The sequence below is a fragment of the Pantherophis guttatus genome, chromosome 4 (genome assembly GCF_059756535.1).
Source record: "Pantherophis guttatus breed Tessera chromosome 4, ASM5975653v1, whole genome shotgun sequence".
Classification (NCBI taxonomy): Eukaryota; Metazoa; Chordata; class Lepidosauria; order Squamata; family Colubridae; genus Pantherophis; species Pantherophis guttatus.
This window is the reverse complement of record NC_142066.1, coordinates 110,439,649-110,452,292: the sequence shown is the minus strand read 5'-3', so window position 1 is coordinate 110,452,292 and position 12,644 is coordinate 110,439,649. Positions and strand designations below refer to the sequence as shown.

Below are 12,644 nucleotides of genomic sequence, written 5' to 3'. Positions count from 1 at the left end.
ATTAAAACCAGGTGTATTTCTCCCAAATCAATTTTTATGCAGGTATATGTGTATGCATGCACATTTTGGCTTTGCATTTTTTTAAAAAAATACTACAAATTTAAGCATGTTTCACCTTCCAACCCTATTCCTATAATATTTAAATAGTTTGGTCATTAGATGTAAATGCAGTAATGCTTTTTATTAAATAAAATATCATGCCGTATACATGAAAAGCTGTTTCCTTTTCTGTACGTTAATTTGCTTTTCATAGGCTTTTTTAAAAATATATTTTAATATTTTAATTAGATGTATTTTAGCATCTCAAATGATGGAGTATTTTGCAAAGCAGCCATCTCTGGGCCTAAAATGCAAAGTTGAGAGCTTCTGTAAATGTTCTCTTTCTCTGACCAAGAAAAAGAAAGAAGCAGCAGTATTTCTTTGCATTGACCATGCTGCCACCTTTCTTTCCTCTTTTTAGTTTATTGCTCTAAGAAGTCCCTGTTTTTTCTAAAAAACTAACTATGAACACCCCTTGTGTTTTGCCATCAATTATCTCAGCACTTTCTTGGTGTGTGAACAATTCAGTCTGGACAAGAAAAACTATAGTTTGGTCCTGCAAAATTCTTTTTAAATGCCTATTATGTTATCAGATCTTCATCCAGTGTTAAAGGATATGGGTGTCACAACATGGCATGCTTTTATAGTTTACTTTAAAGTTTGAGAAAGAGCAAGCAGTGCCAAAGTTCCAACACTGCACTTGTCTGCAGGGGGAGGAGGGAGGGAGACCCTTGAAGGATGCTTCATTGCTTTGACATTGATTTGGATAAATGATGACTATCTATCAAATTGTTTTAACATGCTCTTTGACACCTCAATGGACCATTAACTAGAGAGTATGGTTGACATCAGTGTGGTTCTTAGGCTTCTCAATTGCTTAAAATACACAAGCTTTAAAAGGTGCAATCTGCAAAGAAAGTAAATTGTGATTTTTTTTCATATCTATAATATGAGCATTTTGATAACAAATGCCATAATCAGAAGTATTGTCATTGTGATTAAGTCATCATTATTAATTACAAAAGCAAGAGAACTTAGAAATGAGTCTCTGGGATAAAATGCTTCAGGAATGCTTCAGGAATAAAGTTAAAAACGTGTGAAGTGTAAAATCAACAGGCAAATAAAATAGTGAAGGTACTTTCAAGTATTGCCATACTAGGGTGGGAAGGTATTTAAACTGCATTAATTCAGCATTGCTGACTAAAATAATTTTATTTAACACTGTTAGGACACTTTTGACACTTCTGTTCTTTTTTTAAGCAAGAATTTTATAATGTATAGTTTAGTTGTAATCATAGTATAAATATTTAAATGTTAAGGTATTCCTTAGTGGAGCAAGTACTTTTCTAGTGTCAATGTCCTAGAAAAAGCTAACATTGCAGAGTTCTATAATAAATTGCTATGAAACAGAACTATGTTTTCTTTTTTTAAAAAAATGTCATTCCAATTGTTCAAGAGCAAGTTAAAACAGGCTTACCCTGATCTGTGAATTGCAGGTTCTAAATAAGCCATTTAGTCGAAGCTGGTACAATGTTAAATTACACTATCATACAGCAAAATGATTTCAAAATATACTTTCATGGATTGAAATTACTTTTCAATTTGCAAATTATGATTTTTAATTAATGATATTTATAGCAGTTATCATATCCTACAATGTGTTTGATTTTATTCTTATATTTAACCTATTATCTATCATTATAAAAAATATACTCTCCGTAGTAAACAGTAACTCCAGTTGCAGATATTTCTTTTTGTTAACAATAAACTCTACAGTTTTGCATAATGTATTGAGATAAGAGCCATTTTAGAAAATATGAAAAAAAAAGAACAGTCGAGTGTATTTTGTTTTGGGTAATCATTATGTTGCAATAGCTGATTTATTCCACAGTTTTTGATGCATCAATTCTAGAAGTTTAATAAGTAGAAAGTAACAGCAGTTATATTGGTTCAGTATAATTAGTGCAGAAACACCCAGATAAAATATTGGCAGTTCTCTGAGATGCAAACATCCAAATAATTGAAATGTTACACCACAGTAATGCAGTACATATTTGATATATTCTAAAATCATATGTTTAAAGATTGAGTTGCCATTATTAAAATTGTGTGTGTGTGTTTGTGCACTTATTGTATATTGTTCTTAAATGTGCTAAAGTGTGAGTTTAGCACACCTCTCAATATGCCAATATGCCAAAGTGAAATGAACAATTTTTGAGTCAAGAATTTACAAATAACCTATTGTACTTTTCCTATAGCAAACTGCTTAAAGCAATTTTATGAAAATGTAAAAGTCTTAGATAAAACCTTTGTATATATTTCTGATTTTTAAAATAATGCAAAGCATAAATGAATGAAAGCTATTTTATTTCTGATTATTTTTATAAGAAAAATGATAAACCAGCTTTTCAATGGATAATGCCTGTTTTAGAATGGCCCTTACATGTTTTGTCATTGTTTTCAGAGAAAATATAATGGTATCAGCATTATTTTTTTATTTAAATAAGGTAATGAAGTACGTGTATAATAACATATTCCTGTGCATCTCTACTCAGAAGTTAAATGTTACATACTTTAAGGGAACTGCATAGGATTGCAAGGTAACGACATAATCTTGTCTATTCAGTAGTAAACTTCACTGCGTTGAGTGAGATCTAATCCTTATGTGTGTTTAGGATTAAAAATTTGATCTCTTTCGCATAGAATGTATGGGATTCAAAAATTTCAGTTTACACAAATTAAACTTACAGGATAATAGTTTATATATCTGCATAAAATCTCTGAAGAAAATCTGGAATTATAGGACATTGCTAAAATATTGGCAGTTATTAATGTTTAGATCTGACTGCGTTCTTGCAGTAATCAGCTTCATAAAGTTCACAAACAACTATCCTAAGAGAAAACTCACTGTTTATTTTTCGTATCTTTAGTCAGAATATAAAAACAAACATATTTAAGTGTATGACATGACATCTACATTCCTAGGTATTGAATTGCAGCAGGTGCTGTTGGAGGTTCTGCATTTCAGCCAAAGAGAAGATTCATTGTTATGTAGGTTTATTTAAAGGTTCTAACAAATTTCTGGTACAGTTACTAAAAAACTTTTATTAAGAAGCTTTTATTTGCTGTAAATTGGTCTAAAAGACATTCTCTTATTCATTATTTAATATAGATCCAAATTAATTTAGGGCAGTTTGAAAAACAGTGAACCCAACTTTCTGGATTTTTCTTGTGACATTTGACATTTCATTTGAAGAAGACAACTACTTTTTCAATATATTCTACTTTAAAAAAAGACCAAAAGCTGAAGTTAATATACCTGAATTTGAAGAGGCAAGAGAGGCTGATTATTGTTTATTCATAAACGGGAATTCAGTTACTTTCATTTTGCTTGGAGAATATATCTATTACCTCCAGATTTTAGCCCAGTATTATATATCAAATCATTACAGTCCAGCTAGTAAGATAAGATAAAGTCCATCTCAGATTGTAATAATATTTATATTATCCAAACAAGTTTATTTCCAAAGCTGCCTATACATTGATAGTATTCATATATTGGTCATCTTTAACCATCTCTACTGAAAGCTGTTTGTTTATTCTATTCACAAACTCTTGCTAGTTTAAAAGTGTAATATCTGCTTCATTCATGTTTCCTGTGTCACTTTTTACAAAGATGGCACAGTTAATTCAGACTTATGGCAACATGTTTGATCTCAAAGTAAAATGTCTGACGCTAGCATCACTTCAACTTACTGTTAACTTCCACTAGCTGACAGAAAATAAAACTGATGCCAAGGACATTTTGGATTAAGGAGTCAGAATTAGTTGAATATAATTCTCCTTTGACTCTGCTTAATACATTTGAATGTCAAAAGTCTGATAATAGTTGTATAAATATCTACTTTTTTTGTTCCTTTCTTTCTGATTGATCTTGTCAGAAAGGAAAGCCTTGAAATAAGAACAGAAAGGGGAGAGAATTGAAAATATTGCATTTTTAAAAGTGCATGTGGAATTAAATAAATGGCATTTCAGGATTTTTTTTCTTCCCGATTTGATGTTTAATTATCATTGTTCTATAATTTTAAAAGTGTTTATCATAATTTAAATTTAATGTTAATTTTATGTTTTGTTTATGTTATATTATATTGTACACCACCCAGAGCCCCTTTTTGAGGAAGATGGGCAGAAATATGAACTCTATATAAATAAACATAAATAATGTGAGCTGGGAATAATTATAATTCCCAATAACAATAATTCCCAAAAGACGAATTATTTACCAAATTATTGTACCTGTATTAATCAGTTAACTATTGAAAGAAAAGAATGGATCATACCCTAAACTGCAGTTTATGAATGGCCGCAATCTAGAGACAATTATTGCCTATATTTCACTTTTATCTCTGACTTCTCCTTAGTGTTTACAATTGTTTCCCTACCAACAGTTGTTTTCCTCTAAAACTCCATGCATGTGAGAAATGATTATAGAACCTAATAATTGTGTAGTTTTTAGATGTACTACAAGATATTTGGTTATTATTGTTTAAGCTTCCTTTTGGTTGTGCATATATTTTTGTGTAAGCAATTTACCACTTCTGAAGTTAACTAGATACATTCACCCCATATAGTAATAAGGAATCCAATCTTACAGACTTTGGCACTACATTTTGTCTTTTCTGTTCCATGTCCCTGCCATCACAGACCAAATGTAACAGAAATGAAAAACAGCTTCCTGTGATCATAAATGCCTGCCAGACTACAGGACACATGATATGTATTGCTTCTGCCATTTCTGTAATGCTACTTCTGTGGTTTCTATATTCTGTGAAGATGGAATATTTGGAACTAGACAGTACAGTCATTTAGTTATTGTAATACAATTTCGACTTCAAATGACATGTTCATAAATCTCAAAACATGATTTTTTTCAAGGATTTAAATGATTATAGGCTATTTTTGAGAAATCAAAATGTATTAATCTAACAATCGAGAGGACTACTTTTGTGCTTATGAAGCTATTGAAACTATTTAGGGTTTTTTTGCATTTGTTTAAATCTAACATAAAACCTATTGTATGTCAGCATTTTTCATGCAAATAGAAAAATCCCTACCAAGGCCAGAGCAGGATATATTCCTGCCTGAGAAAAAGAAAATGGGGTATTGTACCACCATTGAATAGTATCAACAGGACTGGTAGTTGAAGTTCATTGTGCTATTGGCAATAGAATTGAGTTCCTCAAACCATTCAAGGCCTTACAGTAGTTTAAGAGTGCATTGTGCCACAATTAGATTGATTCCCAAAGAGCAAGATAAAGAAGGGGAGAACAAGCAAGATGGTAGAAGGAGAACATTGCAAAGTTATAACATTTATCTTTGGAAAAGCAGTTTTGTTCAGTAAGACAAACTATGCCAATGGTTAACTAATCATACCACTGATAGGGACATCAAACTAACACCACCCAGAATCATTTGCTGAGATAGAAATCAATCAATCAATCAAACAAACAAACAAAAAAAACACTTCATCTAATGCAGGTCTGGCTACAGCCATTTGTTCTGTGAGAAGAATGCCCAGATTCAAACCTTTTAAGAAGCAACATGTTCTTCAAATTTATATTAAAGCTTCTGCATTTCATTGCAGCATATTGAACTAAAAGCAGAAGGGGAAGTGCAGCAATGTATTACCATCAGGGATACAGATTCATGATTTGTATGATGCAAATGTTCAGCAAAAAGTAACTAGCCCATGACAGGATAGGATATTTTCCCAGTGGTTATGTCCATTATAATTTTGCACTGCTGTCCAACACAAACTTTACAACTATGAAATATTTATAGGAGAAGACTGTTTGACTATTGGTTTACATTTTTCTACAGGAAATATGGCTGAATTAAATTTAAATTTATTTAATTAAAATTTAATATAGTCCTTCACAGTTTGTTATTGTGCTTTTACATTAGTCTTTTTCTAATAGTTTTAAAAAACCATCTTAATAAACAATGTATTCAACCTTCTTTTTAAAGCAGGCACCAAAAGAAGGAATCACTGGATATTCTTTGAATTTTCCTGAGCATCTCTTTATTTCTCTTTACTATGGTTTGAGTTTGACTTTACATCTCTTTACTATGGTTTGAGTTTAGAGAGCCTAAGAATGCTTCCCCTTCTACAAAATGGATTGTCCTTGCTTCAGCCTATGTTGACTGGTAAAAACTTTACAATGAATAACAGAATAACAGAGTTGGAAGGGATCCTGAAGGTCTTCTAGTCCAACCCCCCCTCCCCCCGGCTCAGGTAAGAGACCCTATACTAGTCCAGACAAATGGCTGTGAAATCTCTTGTTAAAAACCTCCAGTGATAGAGCAATCAGAGGTTCTGGAGGCAGGCCATTCAATTAATTATTTAATCTCATTGTCAGGAAATTTCTCCTTAGTTCTAGGTTGGATCTCTCCTTGATAAGTTTGTATTCCTAACTTCATGTCCTGCTCTCAGATTCCTTGGAAAATAGGTTAACACCTACTGTATTTGATAACCCTTCAAATATTGAAGACTGCTATCATCTTTTCTGTAGTCCTTCTCTTCATTAGACTAGACACATCCAATGTTGCAACCATACATATGTTTTATCCTCCAGTCTTCTAATCATTTCTGTTGCTCTTCTCTGCACTTTTTCTAAAGTTCTCAGCATCTTTTTTGTATCATGGTGACCAAAACAGGACACAGTATACTAACTGTGGTCTTACCAAAGTGTGGTACTTTAGTATTTAAGTGGGACTCTTACATCTTTATCATAATTACTGCTGGAGAGCCAGGTACCACCTATTTTATATCTGTGCATTTGATTTTTCTTGCCTAAGTATAAAACCCTACTTTTCTCTCCACTGTATTTCAATTTGTTGGATAGAGCATTCAAGTCTGTCAAGATCCTTCCGGATAATGCGTTCTCAAGTATTGACTATTTCCCCCAGCTTGGTCTTGTCTGCAAATTTGCTGAGCTCCCCTTCTATCCTTATCTAAATCATTTATGAATATGTTGGACTGCTGGGCCTAAGACAGAAGCTTGGAGTACTATATGCTTCCTTCCCTGTAGATGGTAGTTCTATTGAAGACTACTTGTTGACTGCGATTGATCAGCCAATTATAAATCCATCTGGTGGTGATGCTGTCTATCCCACATTTTTCTATATTACCAAGAAGTAAATGGTGTATTTTATTTGTTGTTCATATGAGCATTCATATTTTTTTCTTGGAAAAAATATACTTGGAATTCCATTTTTATCCAGAGAGACTTGTGGCATACTTGCACTAAAGATATAGGGAATTTCTAGTCCTTTATCATTGATAGAATATATTCATGGATATAAACAGTGGTTATAATGTTTAACACTCCTGTTAAAATGACAAGCTTTTGAGATATAAAAAATCAGATCAAGGTAAAAGACTTCAGATTTGTTTTCACTTTTAATGTAACGTATAAGCTATACATTTCAATTGAAAAACAAACTGAAATCTCTTAGAAAAAAAATAAAAAATTTAAAATAACATACTTAAACTAATACTTCGTTAAAACAACTTTTGATGTTATTGACAGCATTTAGACTTATGGGGTAGGAGCCTGTCAGCATGATGCATCTTGCCATGGGAATCTTCCTTGCAAAAGCACTCCAAGCGCTATCAGATTGCAAGGGCATATCATATTTATTTATTTATCTATCTATTTATTTATTTATTATATTTCTATACCACCTTTCTCCCGTAGGACTCAAGGCGGTAAACAGTCAAGAAAAATATAGATACACAAACATCATAAAATTGCTAATTAAAATTATTATTATAACATAGTTTGGCCCAATTAAATAGAACCTAAAATTAGATAACATTTTAAAAAACATTTTAAAAACTCTTCAGCTCACTCAATAGATTTTTGATTGGATTCACATCCAGGCTTTAGCTGGGCCATTCCAGCAAGAAGAATGATCTTTTTCATTGATATTCTGGTGAACCCAATTTTTTGTTAATTTGGGTCATTATGTTGAAAAGTGAAATTCTTCTTTATCTTCAGTATTTTAATACAGGCCAGAAGGTTTTGTACTAATATTGACCAATATTTGGAATTGTTCAATATTCCCACCTCTTTGACTAAAGCCCCAATTCCAGCTGAAAAAAAGCAGCCCCAAAGCATGCTTCCAACATGCTTCTCTGTGGGTATGGTGTACTTTTGGTGATGCACAGTCTTGTTTTTGTGCTAAACATACTTTTCAGAATTGTGGCCCAAAAATTCAACCTCGGTCTCATCAAACCATAATGCATTTTCCCATATACTTTTGTCAGACTTCATCTATGTTTTGGAAAATGTACCTGGGCTTGAATGTTTTTCTTTGTATGAAAAGGTTTTGCTCTTGCTACTCTACCTCACAGCCCAGATATATGAAGAATAAGGGAGATTACACAATCAGTACTTGGCCAGAAATTTCTGCCTTTCCTCAATTTCCTTGATTTTTCATTATTTTTGGAGGGACATCCAATTCTTGGTAATGTCACTATTGTATCATATTTTCTCCAGTTGATAATAATGACTCTCTTCACTATATTCTATGGTATATTCAATATCTTGGAAATTGTTTTATAGCCTTCTCCTGACTGATACATTCTAACAATGAGAATCTTCTGATGCTTTATAAATTCTTTACAGATCGTGGCTTTTGTTTTAAGAGGCAATTGTGTAATGTCAGAAAAATCCCACTATAACAGCTGAAGTTTAGATGGGCTTGATCAGAATCGCTGTAATTTTAGATCAGAATCACTTTAACAGGTATGTATTGATTACTACTTAACATCAGTTGAATGTTGATTGGTTAATTCTGAATATAGCCACATTCTTACTTATTAGACAGTGCGCACACGTATGTAACCATGTTACTGTAAGTATTTTGTTTTTTCAATTGAGTTCTACAATATATATTTAAGGTGTAAAGAATTCTGAAGTTTGAACATCTTGGATTGATTTTTTTTAATATCTCAAAACCCTATCATTTTAACAGGGGGTGTTGATTCTTTATATTCACTCTAATTTCTTAGTGTGAGGAGGCATAAGCTGTTTGTACATTTGACCAAGTTGGTCTATTCTAATTGATGGAAATTTTTCAAGTTCTCACTGATTTTCTTGGCACCTGGTGCTGAATCAAGATATTACTGATTGTATTTAGAAGCCCTACATTCATTTGTATTAGGGAGTTGCATATCCAACATTCCTCATATAAACTAGTATTCCCCAATCCAATATCTTCAAGTTCTCAAGCCCTGCAGTCTGTCATACAAGTACTTTGGTTAATGAAAATTCTAGGAATCATTCTGTTATAGGAAAAATGACGGACTAGGTCAAGCTCTTCAATGCAGGAAAGAGTTTATTGCGCAAGGTTCAAACAGTCCAAAGACAGCGAAGGGTCTGAACAAAGATGGCTGATTTTGACCAGATATTTATACAGTATAAAGGCAAAGTTATTACGAAGAGTGCGACATTTCACACGTAGAAGTTACCCTTTAATCTATCTCTAGCAAAGACATAACAGCCCTTTTCCCACAGGCTCAGGTTCTCAGCTCCGGAGCTCAAGACATAATAAAAGGAGATAAGGGGCACAAAGGCGCCTCACGAGCAGTAAAGAGGACAGTAAGGGAAGCAGTATTTCTTCTCTAGAATCTACATGACATTTGGGGTGTAATAAACATTAAACAACAGGATGTATTTATTTAGGGTCAGTTTGCCCCTTTTACAATTCTGTACCTACGTCAAATACCGTTTGTCATCTCAGCACCTTGGCACGGAAGAGGCACTTCTGTCTTGACCAAAGATTTGGATTTCTAATATTTGAGTTTTATTCCAATATCGAATCTTAGCCTGGCTCATACCCCCCTTTGTGACTCATCTGTTTATCCAGACGAGTCACACCATAGGTCCTCTTCCTGCTGGAGCCGTTTGTAATCCCACATAGCCATCACCTGAGCAGTTGTCTTACGTTCCACCAGCAAGGATAGACTTTTAGAAATAGTTTTAACAAACAGAGGTAAAATACATGGGAGAAAAATACACCCTGCAGCTATTAATCCCACCAGGCCAAAAATGGCCTGCAGGCCAGGTAACTTTGGCCACCATCCTGAAAACATGTCCTGTAAATTAAGGCCTTTCCATGTCTGGATTGGCACATGAGCTATTTTAACCATTTTGTCTGTTATCTCCTTAATAACCTTTCTGCTTTCATCAACTTCTATGCAGCAGTTAGTCAAATTAAACTTTCCACATACCCCTCCTTCCTTGGCCAACAAATAGTCTAAGGCTAATCTATTCTTCATAATATATGTCCTTGAGTTGACATTCTCCCTAGCTAATTGAGTAAGACCTTTTACAGTTTCGGTAGTGATGATTTCAACCACAGCTTGCAGATGAATTAAACGGTTCAGAATGTATATAGGGGTCCGATAGCCATACATGCCATCTTCCGCCCATGTAGCTGGTCCATAAACCTCAATAATTCTCTCTGCAGGCCACTCTTCACTTCCCCAACTACGTTGGTTACCTCTGACCCTAACTTTTCCTATTGCAGATGTATCTACATGTCTTCTTTGTCTTAAGTTTCCCACCTCATCATATACTGGGACACCTAAAACCTGTCGGGTTTTAAGGGGAAGCAAAAAGAATCCGGGCCTAATTAGTTCCAGGACACAGGCTCCGCACCAGGATTTAGGTAGAACCCCATATGCCATCTTATCACATATCCAGTATAGCCCATCAGGAGCCAGCCATTCAAGGGTCTGATTATCTGGATCCTTTAAAAAAAGATAACCCATTTACCTTAAACAGGGCCATTTCATCAGTTCCCTCTGTGGCATTACTTCCTGACCACCATACCTTTCTTTCCCATTTTCCTGTACATATGAGGTTTCCTACCTGATGACAGCCTGCCACAATTTTTCTCTGGAAACAGACATTCCCTACCAGACTAGTAGTCAAAGTCCAGTCTCCATCCTTACCCTTATTATATGACAGGTTACCCTTATGGTCCATTTCTAAGACTTTGGAATAATTTAATTCCTGGACTTCCCATGGCCATTTTTCTCCCATGTTAGTTCCTCCACAAACAAAACAATTTGATACATTCAGAGTGTGGGCTATGTCTTCTGCCAATTTGACAAAGGTATTTGTTACATAGCTAGAGATTTCGAGTATATTCAGCTTTTCCATTTTCAGATAATATTACAAGGGGACTTCTTCAGTATTTATTACCAAATAATGTACTAGCACCTCCTCTATAATTTTCACGTCACACTCTACCTTACAGTTTATACATAAAACACAATCAACACAGTGAGTGCAACAACAACACTCACACCCACAATTACAAAACCAACACATTTAAAGAAAATTCTCTTTTCTGTTCTTTTGCATCAAAAGGCAGCTTCCAGGGTGTCCTAAGCAGGGACTTCTTTCATCTGTAAGACGTTCACACTCCGCAGCCGGTTGGGGAAATATTAGGGATGGGAACGACTGAGAAATCAAATGGGCCCTGGTTGTCCACAAAACCATTGCTTATATCTGTAAAACACAATAATCAATAAAGCTACTACCCCAATTACTCAAAGTGCCCACACCCAATTTTCCTCCCACATGAATCGCAATGATCTTCAATCTTTCGTCAGGATCCAAGTTCCGGACTAATTCAAGAGAGCAGGTGCTCTATCCTCTTTTTTTAGCTTACAGCGGGTTACATCGGCAGATATACATCAAGGTAACCTATATATAAAATACAAAAGCTTTCTTTAAGCACATTCAAATGTCAGTTTTATTGGATGTTGTTTGTCCATGGCACTTTCCAGCCGGTGTCAGCTGCTGCCTTGGCTCGTGTCCGATGGATCCATGATTTTGATTCTGCAATCTTAATAGCAAGTGGAGAAGTCATAATACCAATAAAAGATCCCTTCCATCTTCCACTTGGTCCCCAGGTTCAAATGAGTGACATTAAGTTACTAATCTAGGGGGTACTTGTTCCATCACATATCGTTGGAATCTCTCAATTTGCTTATTAAGTTCTTGTACCATCTCCATATTCCAAACCCCCCCTTTATGACCTAAATCAGGCCACCTAACATACATATTTACCTTATTTTACCATATTTACATGGTCGGGTGGAATAAACCTCCAATACCTGTAAACAATCTGCTCAGAAACAGACTCCATAGGCAACAAAGTTGCTGGATTTAATCGGTTAGACACCACCAGACGCACCTGTGGATTCTCACTCCTAATTGCCTGATATTTTGTCAACCTTTGCCCACTAATCCACAAATGTCCCTTAATATTTAACACAGGCTGCTCCTCGTGAGGGGAGTGCATGAGTATAGGACAAGAAAAAGTGAGTTTATTACAACTCTGAATCAATTATGCACTTTCAGCCAGCACCTTCAAACAGTGGGGCCAGCTTTTTAGCCCCCCCCCTTTCCACTCAAGGGGTTCCACATTGGCTCCTTTGGTGGCTGCATACAAAAGTGCTGCCATCAAAGCAAAGTTAGGGATCCAATTACGGCAAAAGCTTTTCAGTTGTCTTTTTGTTC

General features: G+C 34.6%; 1 protein-coding gene across 16 annotated transcripts in view; it reads left to right on the top strand.

Moving 5' to 3' along the window:
* The window catches only part of RARB (retinoic acid receptor beta), a 559,406-nt gene that overhangs the window by 356,041 nt on the left and 190,721 nt on the right, over positions 1-12,644 (top strand). The window contains exon 1 of one of the 16 annotated variants that reach the window (XM_034403987.3): positions 8,670-8,852. The exons of the other annotated variants lie outside the window; for them this stretch is intronic. The gene's annotated coding sequence lies outside the window, so the exon portion shown is untranslated. Of the gene's footprint in view, positions 1-8,669; positions 8,853-12,644 lie in introns of those variants that run through there. 16 annotated transcript variants of the gene reach the window in all.